General features: G+C 45.6%; 1 protein-coding gene across 7 annotated transcripts in view; it reads right to left on the reverse strand.

Annotated features, from left to right (window-relative positions):
* The window catches only part of RALGPS2 (Ral GEF with PH domain and SH3 binding motif 2), a 144460-nt gene that overhangs the window by 110986 nt on the left and 22332 nt on the right, over nt 1-11142 (reverse strand). For 2 of the 7 annotated variants that reach the window (XM_048073386.2, XM_048073381.2), the window contains exon 1: nt 10915-11070. The exons of 2 other annotated variants lie outside the window; for them this stretch is intronic. The gene's annotated coding sequence lies outside the window, so the exon portion shown is untranslated. Of the gene's footprint in view, nt 1-3840; nt 3866-5245; nt 5310-6895; nt 7054-10914; nt 11071-11142 lie in introns of those variants that run through there. 3 more of the 7 variants (XM_067001490.1, XM_048073383.2, XM_067001491.1) reach the window with 3 other exon arrangements.

The raw sequence follows: 11142 nt of genomic DNA on the forward strand, positions 1-11142 counted from the left end.
GAATTATCAACTTATTTTTCTTTATACAAACTAACAATTCGTTCTCCCATTTTGTACAACCAGCAAGGAAGTTGCCTCTTCCCTGTTAAGAGAATGGCTGACCAAGGCAGTACCTCGGCTGCAGTTTGAAAATACCCCATTCCTGTAATCGGTTTCAGACTGAGCTTGCCAAGCCAGGAAGGTTCATTTTCATCACAAATGTTATGGAAACATAAATGAGAGGCAACCACCTCAAAGGCACCGCCAGTATCTTCCCGAAGAACAACTCAGCAAGCAGCTAGCCACAATAAGGTCAGGGTGTTTTTGGCCGGTGGCATACTCCGGCAACAGCTTTACCACTTAAAAGCTAAGAGATGCAAGAAGTCACACCACCTCCGAGACAATGGGGGAAAAGCAGCCTCGTGAGAAGAGCACAAACACAGCTACCAGTTTAAACACTGTGTCCATATAACGATTTACAAGACAGCTTTCTGACCCAAGACTCACTTTTTCCAGCAAAGCGGAGCAGGGTTCCCCAGCAGAGCTGCGCGGGGCTGATAACCGCTGTCAGTGTGAGGGGCTCGCAGGCAGCAGGGCTGCCCTCCCACCGACTGCTCCATCACCAGGCACGGGGCCAACTCCACAGCAGCTCACTCGGGGACTCAGCAGCATGCTGAAGCCAGCCCCATCCCAAAAAGAGGAATGTAACTTGTGAGTAGCATCTCCAACAGAGGAAAGGCTCCCCTGTCTCTTCCAGATGTATTTACTGATTTTTGAGGATTGTTACTAGAAAATGTTGGCCTTCTTCGCATTAGCAGAGATGCCAATTATGAGTTCCAAAACACTGCAGTTTTCTTCCTGTAAGCAAAGCACTTCAATCAATATTAGGAGATTCATAAGTAGAGAAAGCCACAAAGAACTACTGAGCAGCTGGCCTAATGATAAGATCCCAGCACCACACCCTAGTGCCCCAGGGAGAAGAGATGTCCAATTCCATTAGCGACGTGGAAGCTAACAGGGAAAGAAGACACCAGAGAAAGAGGGAGACTGGCAAGAAAACTTCAGCTGCCGAAGCCCATCGCTTCTCCTCATCGTCAGTCCCTCCTCACCCCTACAAGTACCACCACGAAGACATCTGTGAGGTTCAGTGCCAGCCCAGAAATCTGTCACCCAGCAGCTACACGGACTCCAACACACCCCAAATCAGCAAAAGAAGTCTTCTTTCCTGTTCCCCAGAGAGATATCCCTCCTGGAGGGTAACTTCATCACTGCCCAATCCTGGTTCTGCACTTAAGACTATCACTGCATGAGAAGAATACATACAGCCATGGATACTTTAAATAAATCATTTAAATACTTTAAGAAAATCATTTAAAAACTAGCTTTTTTTTCCCCCAGAAAAGGTACAGCTGAAATAAGTACTTCAAGCCTTCAGCTTTTCTACAATATGCTTTTGTTTACAAACAAGGGATTTAATGAGAGTTAAATAAGGGTGCAACAGCTCAGCAAGAGTTTTTCATATTAGATGCTTGCACTGTTTTTATCAAACAAGCTTCTGTTTTTAGCTATATCAATCGACATTGGCCAAGCAGATTTTATATTCATCCATCTAACTTAGCATAAGGAATCTCTCTGAATTATTACATCGCTACTACATAAAGTCTGTATTAAATGACTTTTCTATCACAACAGATTTCACATTTTCCTAGGTTATCCTTTACAGAAGTTTAGTCCCAACAACACACTTTCAGTTAAGGCTTTTATCATCTAATTAATTATGAAATCGAGATCAAGAATTACTCCTCATCCAAACAGTCATCCCCAAATCACGAACGCATACACCTTTGTTACTGCAAGCCTGCACTCGATGAAGAGCTCACACCTACTTTAAAAGTCACAGTGTGGACGTGCAAGAAGCACCCCCTGCGAGCACATGGCATGGCCTCCACACCCACAGGCTCTGCAGGTTTGTCCCTAAGCTCCCCAGCGAAGGCACTCCGCTTCACTGACAAACCCCAACGTTTTTGGTGTGTCCCCGGGTGTCTGGCACGATGCCATCCTATGTTCTTTACAGGTGTGCGCGCATTGTTTGCACACGGGTAGTCCTTTCTCATCTCCTAGTCCTACAGCATTTGTTACCAAAAAGATAAGAAACTAAAGCAGTTCTCTTGTTAATAAGAGACACCCAGAAATTGTTCGAAACCAGCAAACTGCAGACCCTGAACACTAGCTCAAACACAGACTGATATGAATACTTCTGCTGAGAGAAGTTAGGTTACCTTCCCTGAAACGTGAACTAGGTCTTACTGAAGAAACTTCTCCGCCACTAAGCCAGCTTCAGAGAAGAGTAAAGGCTGATTTTTCAACAGGATTAAACACAAGTCACAGCATGAAATGCAGTTTGAGCTCAGTCATTACACAGACAGAATCCACATTAAAAAAAGCCAGCAACTTAATTAAGTGCAAGGGCAAGCCATTACACGCAGGCACTGAGGAAGCTGTCTGCATGCAGGTCCTAAAGCACACCACCTGCGTATGAAGAGCTGCTGTTCTTCAAAGGTAAAGAAATGCTGTAGTTTTTTGCAAAAGTAGTTTTTCCACTTCTTTAATATGCCTTCAACTTTATACAACATCGTACATCTGGCATCCGCCTCAAGTAAAAACAGCATTGACTTTTTTTTGTTTGTTTGATCTCCTGACTACAATTCAGTTAACATCACTTTCCTCTCCAAATTCCTTTCGAGGTATTCTGGGTAGACACTTTGAACTCTGCAATACACATTGTCAGTCTAGTTACACAATTTCCACAAATACAAACTTCCTGCCAGCATAGTGAAATCTACACAACAGCATTACACGGTATTAAAAATAACCAAAGAATCTCAATTTCATACTGTGATTGAATTTGTACTGTTACATTTGGCACCACTGCAATGAAGACCTTGTCCAACCTACCACAATACAAGCTTGCTTAAAGCAGAATTTAAAATCTGCTATTACCAGGACTAGAAAAGGCACACACTAGAGCGAATCAGAAAGAAAGTTACCATGCACTAGTAATGAGAAGAGCACTTCCGGCGAGGCATTTCACAAAGAACAGCAGAAATCATTATCGAAGGGTTGTCTGGCAGAATCTGTTCCAAACCGATCCAAAACAGACTCAGATTTGGGGTGTGGATGTAGAGGATTAGAAGGAATAATGTATCATCGATAGGGCAACCAACCAAAGAATGGTTAGCCAGGCACTTTTCAAACAGGAAACAGCAAAAAAGTTTCTACTGTAGAGGGACACTGGCTATTATTGTAGAAATAGAACAGAAAGCAGTTTCATTTGAAACCGCATACCTGACATCACCCGTGCATTATTGTTTATGAAAATAACAATAAAGCCTTATACCCAGCTGCTGTCCATCCTCCTCCTATCTTCAGGCAGGCCTGCAAGGACTGGGCTTCTATCTAACCTAACACACACCTCACGTTTCTGGTTGCGCACTGTCCACCACATCCACACTTCTCAGGAACACAGGATTAGTGGTTAGCTACGAAGAAATCTTCCTAATCGTTCAGTAATTTAGCACTTTGATCTCCAGGAGGTACTTGCAGATCACCTCAACTGTAAGGGAGGACTGAACTCAATAGATTCTACTGATCTTGTTCCAACAGGCATTTTGGAAAGGAATAACACACATTTCCATACAATTTTGACCAGGAAACATACCACAATTATTCAAAGATACTTAACGACAAGCCTGACAACTGATACCAAATCCAATTGGTCACTGTAAAAATATGTGACTAGTATTCTAAATAGAATAATGGCTTCCACAAAAGGAGGAGCTGCCACTACTCAGGTGTACTTACCAATTAAGCAAATGGAAAAACTGGCTGGTAATCAAAGACGAGGCTATTGGCAGAGTGGCCTGGAGTTGCTATCAACAGAAGCAGAGTTCAGGTGCCCTTTAACCACGCAGAGAAAGTTAGTTCTGTGACAAAGCAGGGCTGGAAACACAATGACTATGAGTCAACCACTAAGCATATGCTTTATCAATACACCTCATGATATTAGAGTTACTGATTAGTGACGGCAGAAAACAGTGATGCATTAATAGGAAAAAGAGTAGTCCAAATCGTTGGCCATCTTTTATTTTATTGATTTAGTACTTCAAACTATTTATGTGCATTTTCAAATCCAAGATGCCCACCTACAACTTAACATGTAAGTTGATTCCAGAGGCTTTCGGAAACCACAAAAATACTTTGAAGGCTTCGGGATTAGTTTCCGGCTGATTGGATAGATGGCTCTGTTACCAGGTTTCCAGTAACACCAGCAGCATTCCCTACACACTCCACCAGCCTACTGAAAAAGATGCAACAATTGTAAACTTGAGCTCTACTTCAAAGCGATTTTCAGAAACATTGCAAAGATTCCGCAATGCCGCAGGTGTTTCTGCACGGAATCCGACAGAACCTCAGTTCACACAGCTGAAGAGAACTGAGATTTTTCCCAAGTCCCCAGACTTGCAAACCCAGACAAGGATTCAGGATAGAATGCAGCTTGTGCTCTAACAGCAGGAACAAATGCTCCACAAGCTGAGCTATAACCAAAGGGACAAGCTATCCACTTACTGATTTCGGCTGGTTTATGGGAACTCTGATTTGGCATTTGCCAGCTGTCTCTACCCCTGATAACTGTTTTCCATTCCTTTCTCTGCCATGACAGCAGCACAAGATTTTGTACAGCTGTAGAATAAACAGCTTGGAGGAGGGAAGGGAGAAGAAAAAGATTAATTTCTTAGCTGATTAACTTCCCTGACACAGTTCAACCTACTAGTATTTCTGCCAAAACAGACAGTGTGAGAAGTGAGCCATCAAGAAAAAAAAAAGTTGTCAATGAAAAAAGCATCTGAGGTCAAAACCTAATTTCAATTACAAACCAATCTCAATTAGCTACAACCGTGGAGGACCCCAACTTTATCATCAAGTCACAGAACTCAGCAGCAATTGCAAGATCAGACAACTAGCAACTTGTCAATAAGGTGTACTGAAAACATGAGTTATAAGAAGTTTGAGGTTTATATAAAACTAGCAAGTCAGAAGTCCACCTGTGCCTCTTACGTGCCTCTTCAGATGCAACAAACTAAGACATGAAGCTTATGAAGAAAAACTTTGAGAACTGAGACTTCAAGCTTTTCATTGGAGGCTTCAGTCTGCCCATACGTTAATCTGAGAAGCTTCTATCAGAGCAGAACATGTGCTTTGTACTAACCCCATTTATTCACTTATTGGTCCAGCTCCAGTAACTCTGTACCATTGTAACGCTTCCTCCAAACCTAAATGAAAATATAATGCTATAGGTTAGGCAATTATCCCAAACCCTGTGCACCTTAATAATGTGATAAAAGCAATCTAATTTACAAATTGCATTAAGACCACTTTCTCAGGACCTCTGCCAGTTTTTATCTAGCCACCATTATCTAAGAAATACACCTTCAACTTTTAAAACAAGATCGATGTTCTTTTTCCCCAACATGATCAATCTGAGTCAGTCTCAACGAGGAGAGCAAATTCCATAGGCTTAAAGCTGTCCCTTAATGAATAATGAGGGAGGCTCAAATCAAACAGCTTTTAATGCCATCCTACTACAACACTGGTCAGAGACTTGACTCTTAAATAGCCAGTCCTAGGTCGCTTCAGACTTAATTGATTGCAGGCAATACCACAGCTCCATTAGGAGAAAGAGATAACACCTACATATCCCCAAGCAGCAGTGCTACTGACTCCCAAGCAAACAAGATGTTCTGCACCAGATGCTGCAAACATCTAAATCGCTTTAAAAAAAGGAGATTCAACATGAAAGGCAGCATCTCAAACTTCTCTGCACCCTGCATGGCGCATTTCTTGTCTCCCCCTCTGAGCGTTTTGGCTCTCAGACAGCCGATGGACATCCAGTACAGGCAGCATAATGAAGTAAATGGAGAACTCCCAGAAATTACCTGTCAGGGTGACCACCTTTCAGCAGAGGACACCAGCAAGCCTAACCATCACTCTTACTCCATGCAGTTTCTGTTTATCCCCAGCATGCTGTTCTTTCTTCCTTAACCGACCCATGCTTAGCCCCCAAGTTATTTTTCATTCCTTGCACCGAGAACTGCTTTAACGATCTAGAAAACAATGGCAAGAGGGGCAGTGACAGCTTCTAGCCAAGCTAGTCAGCTCTAATCAGGTTAGGAAGTCTCCATTTTTTACTCAAAGATTTAAAAAACTGATTTGACTGCTTCAGTACAATTGCTAGAAACAACTGGAGTCACCAGCGGGCATGAACACTTTCACCTAATGGCAAATGCACTCTTCAATTAGGAAGGCTGATAATTACATCCACATCATCATGTATATTTTATCTGGATTGAGCTTCAGCCAGCTTGTTCTAATCCATGTTCAAATCTCAACCACATGCTGATGAAGCAGTGGGCTACATCAACAGCTGCGGTCGCACCCACGATCCATGGGGGAGACACAGAGTCTCCCCAGACAGACCCAAGGAAACAGAGCCGGCACACGCCTCTCCCAGTTCCCCTGCCATCTGAAGCTTACATTGCCTATTAAGCGTGTTTGTATGTATACACACAAAAAATGATCTGAAATAGGCAAAGATCGCAAGTCCTACACCTCAAACAAAATGAACAGCTATTCTTAAGAGTTGGCACCGAGACAAATCCTACTTTAGGGGACTGCAAGCATTATCTTCCTTCAAAGGGAGAAAAAAATAGGCTTTCAATTTAACAGCAACCAGCAACAGATGCATGGCTCTCTCAAATCCAGTATCACACAAATTGTCACGATAGATGCTTTAACAAAAGAGGTTGCTCTTCACAACTGAGAAACGAGCAGGTTTTTAAACCACCAAGATCACACGTACGTGAGACTAACGAGTATTTCCTGATGTTTGGACAGAGCAGCTCCTCAGCTTCTCGATGTTCGGGTAGAGATACGCTGCAGCACACCCTGAGATCTTCTGCAGCGGGAACCTTCAACTTGTGGATGCGGCTGATACAGTCCAAGAGACAGAGCACAGCCCTACAGAAATAAATGCAAAGCTGCCAGGGTCTGCAAGGCGCACAGCTTCTTCTTCCCAGCATTGCTGCCCTGCAGTTTTACCCGTGCAGTCACTCTTGTAGTTGGGACTGCAAGGCAACACGGACGTGAGAAGCAGAAAGGAATCCTGTCCTCATGGAAAGGCACAGAGGAAGCACGGAGGCTATCCTAACCTATATGAGGTTATGGCCACAGAAAAACTGCACTTACAATAAAGATAGTATAGCAAGGATTTTGAGAGCGTTCTCAAGAGATCTCCATGGGCTCCAGGAAGACACCATTTGTGCTGTATGACAGCCTACAATCCACCTGGAAGCCCTGAAGGAACTTTGATAAGACCAGCTATGACTGCACTCGAACACGACAAACCTCCAAATGCAACTGAGGAAAACTCTATTTCAAAGTATTCACCCCTGGCCCTCTAGATTTCACCGTATTTTCTGTTGTACTCTAAGGTTCAATTCACGGGTTGTTTTTTCTCGTTAAACTCCCCTATAAAGTGAAAACACGGGACAGGAGGCAGTCCCTCCCTCCCTCGGCTGTGCTCAGCCAGCAAGCAGGTTCAATGACTCCCGCTTACACCACGCCAACCTAAGAGTCACGGCAAGCAGCTCTGATGTTCAGAAGGTGCCATGCTGCCGAGCGTGTCCTCCCCTTCAGGAGCTTTGAGCCACCCTCACCCGACTCCAGATGTCCTTTCTGCTTGGCAGTACACAGGGTGATACCAGCTTGCCCACAGGAGGGGTTCTAACGCCAGTTCCCCCGGAGTCCTGCAGGGCCCTTAAGGATCTCGGTACCAGAAAAGAGTTGCAGCCACACATCTGCACGTCCCGGCGACCTAAGCGTACGGAACCCCTACTTCAAATACCCAATGGTAACACTAAAGTCTCGCTTCAGCGCTCTTCTGAGGTGGTGAGTTCATAAATGAACAAAACGTGGATCCCACAAAGCTCTCATTGTGCAAGAAATACTAGCCACGCACACATATTAAGGGACGATTTCTACTGCAGCAGTTCCAGGTATCTAAATGTAAAGGTATTAATATGAATGCCCTCTTACTTTAAAAAAGTATTTTTAAATATCTGTTGTAACATTACCCCTTCCAAGAGCTGTAAAACAACACTCAAACCAGAAATACACCATGCCTTTGATGTCTTACAGTTAGACAAAATGCAACTACACTCCCCACCCTTCAAGCAGGTTTCAGCTCAGCTTTATTTATTGAATGAAAGGAGGAGCCCAAATGACTCAGCTCCAGGGAAGTATAAAGGAAAAGATAAATCCCTAATCTCAATGAAAAGAAAATAAGGAAGAAACTAAGATGGAGGCATGTCTTTATCAATGCAAATCTTTTAATATTCAAACGTATGTCAAGCAGAACATTAGCACACGTAGATCATTAGCTTTCCTGGAGTCTTCAGTCTGTCTTAAGAGTTTAAAATCAAAGTTTACACAATTAGCTGAAGCTAAGAAGTTCATCCTGTAGCTTCATGTTTGGTCACTGGTGCTGTGCTGCACCAAGATCAAAAAAAAATATCTAAACAGGGATTTTTGATCTACATGGTCACCGGCAAGTCCAGTGTGGAACAGAAAAGATCTCCCCAAAAATTCTGAACAAAGGCAATTTTTATAGGAAAAAAACTGACAGTAAACAGGAAAACCTCGTGAAGAGCGTGTTTGTTTGTTTTTCCTCCACTAACTGAGGGAGGAATCAAACACAGCTCCTCAACATCCAGGCAAAATAAATTACGAGTTATGAGTATTTCACAAGGGGGCCAACAGACTCCAAGCAACTGCTGTACATCTTCCACGTGCATTCGCAGACAACTGCTCTCCCCCTGCCTCAGACACGCCACACTAGCATTTCTGTGCAGAATAAAGTGCCAGCCTTGCTGGGAAGAATATTTAAGTCCAGACTAGCAGGAGTGTTTCTTTACATACACTCCAAACTCTAAATACAGATGTCACCAGAGGGCACTCTTTCAATTCAAGCGACCTAGCTTAGCAAACTTCTCAGGAAGACTGCAGGCAGCCCACATGCAGGGATGTGCAGAGGCTGTACAAAGCAGTAATTCTGCTTCTGCAAGACATTTCCCTAAGAAAATACACATAAATCAAATGTAAATATTTATCCCAGAAAAGTGAAGTATTTCTCATAGTAGCCAGAAGCACTGCTAAGACCACAAGCAATAATCAACTTCTGTATTTTCCTCCACCATGCACTTGCTAGTATCTATTCATTCCAACAGTTTTGGCACCTGTGTGGAGTGTATCAGTTTATGGAAGCAGGACCCAAACCAGCACATGCAGAGGCGCCCATGGAAGTCCTAAGACTATCGTATCATGGTCTAAATCTTGCAGTGATAGAGGAAAAAACAGACATGCAGAGAAAGCTTATTCTACTGCTTGCTGTTCTGTATCTGATGTTTTCTTAAGATGACCAAGAATTAGACCATTTGCATGAAGATAATATAAGTGCATCAGTAGTTTTCAATCTATGGTCCATGTTTTATTTCTATAGGACTGCTGAGACCTAAAAAAGATTTTTTTTTTAAATCCTGTCGAGTTGCAAGCCTGCCAGGTGAAACGTGACCAACCACTAAAAATCACAATAGGTCTATATATTAAAAAGGTTGCAAACCACTTCTCATGTGAATAGAAATATAGTACTGGTGTCTGTTTTGTTTAGAAACAAAACATCAAGAGAATATTACTAAAATCAAGCCTGATGCAGAGGCAGAAAATTATAAGAAAAAAAAATGTGGTGCGTACCATGGCAATTCCCAGTCTTGAAAGAAATTCAGAAGACATAGATCCACAAGACATCAAGTGACTGTTTATGCACCTATCCCATTTGGAAAAGTCCCCATCTCTTCCATATGCAATAGCAAAGGCCCTTGGTTTAGCACAGCAATAGAAGTGGTGGTGAAAATGAAAAAAAAAAAAAAAAGACCTTTACAAAGGCACCTTTTGTCAGCACGGCGATGTCTCAAATAAACAAACCCATGCGCAGAATTTCACCAGGCGGTAACTACCGTTAAACACACAGGTGCTTGAAACTATTACCTATCATCATCACTCATCTCGGTTTAAAACATATCATCGCTTTTCCAGCATCTGCTGCCAGGAAAGGCCGGCGCCAAACGTTTCTGCTGTCAGATAAACAGCATCTCCCTGTCTCTGCTGCGTGAAGGTGCCGCCTGCCTGCTGGGGGGCACCGTGCTCGGGCCGGCCTGGCTCTGTGCGAGCACCCCGGACCCCTCACGTCACCGCAACTCCCCCCAAGACCCAGGCCACGACCTGCGGGTATCGAGAGAGAGAAAGAAGGTAACGGTAATAAAGAAAGAGAGGGGAGAGCCGGCCGGGCTCGCCCCCCCCGCCCCACAGCCCTCCATCTTGCGGCGAGGCCGCCGCCCCACAGCCGCTGACAGGGGAGGGGGCCCCGCCGCCCCCGGCCCGCGGGGGAGGGCGCCTGGCCGCGTGTCTGTCTGTCTGTCCGTGTGTCTGTCTGTCTGTCCGTGTGTGTGTGTCCGCGCCCGTTCCCCGAGGGGAGGCAGGCGGCGGGCAGGGCTCGGGGCTCCCAGCACCGCGCGGAGCCGGGGCGCAGCGGAGAGGGGGCCGGGACCCTCCCCGGATCTGGGAGGGGACGGAGCGCCTCCAATCCCCGGCCGGCGGAGCTGCCGGGCCCGCCGCGCCGCCCGCCGGGGGAAAGCCGCCTTTTTCTCCTCCTCCTCCCTGGAGCCGGACAATGAGCCCCGCCGCGGCTCCCCGCGGAGGCGGGCGCCGGCTGCCCGGCCCCCTCCTCCTCCTCCTCCTCCTCCTCCCCGCCGTGCCGTGCCTCACCTGCGAGCGGGGACGGGACGGGACGGGACGAGGGGAACGGGTCCGGCTGCGGGCTCCACTCTGCTGCCGCCTGCGCCGGCTCCGCGCGGGGGCCCCGCCGCCCGCCCTCGCCCTCACACCGGGGCGGGAGGAGGCGGAGGGAGGGAGGAGGGAGGCGGGGGGGGGGGGCGCCCCGCCGCTTCGAACCGCGCATGCGCGCCGAGCCCTCCCGCCCCGCCTCCTCGGCCT

This window comes from Anser cygnoides, chromosome 8, assembly GCF_040182565.1.
Source record: "Anser cygnoides isolate HZ-2024a breed goose chromosome 8, Taihu_goose_T2T_genome, whole genome shotgun sequence".
In the NCBI taxonomy this organism is placed as follows: Eukaryota; Metazoa; Chordata; class Aves; order Anseriformes; family Anatidae; genus Anser; species Anser cygnoides.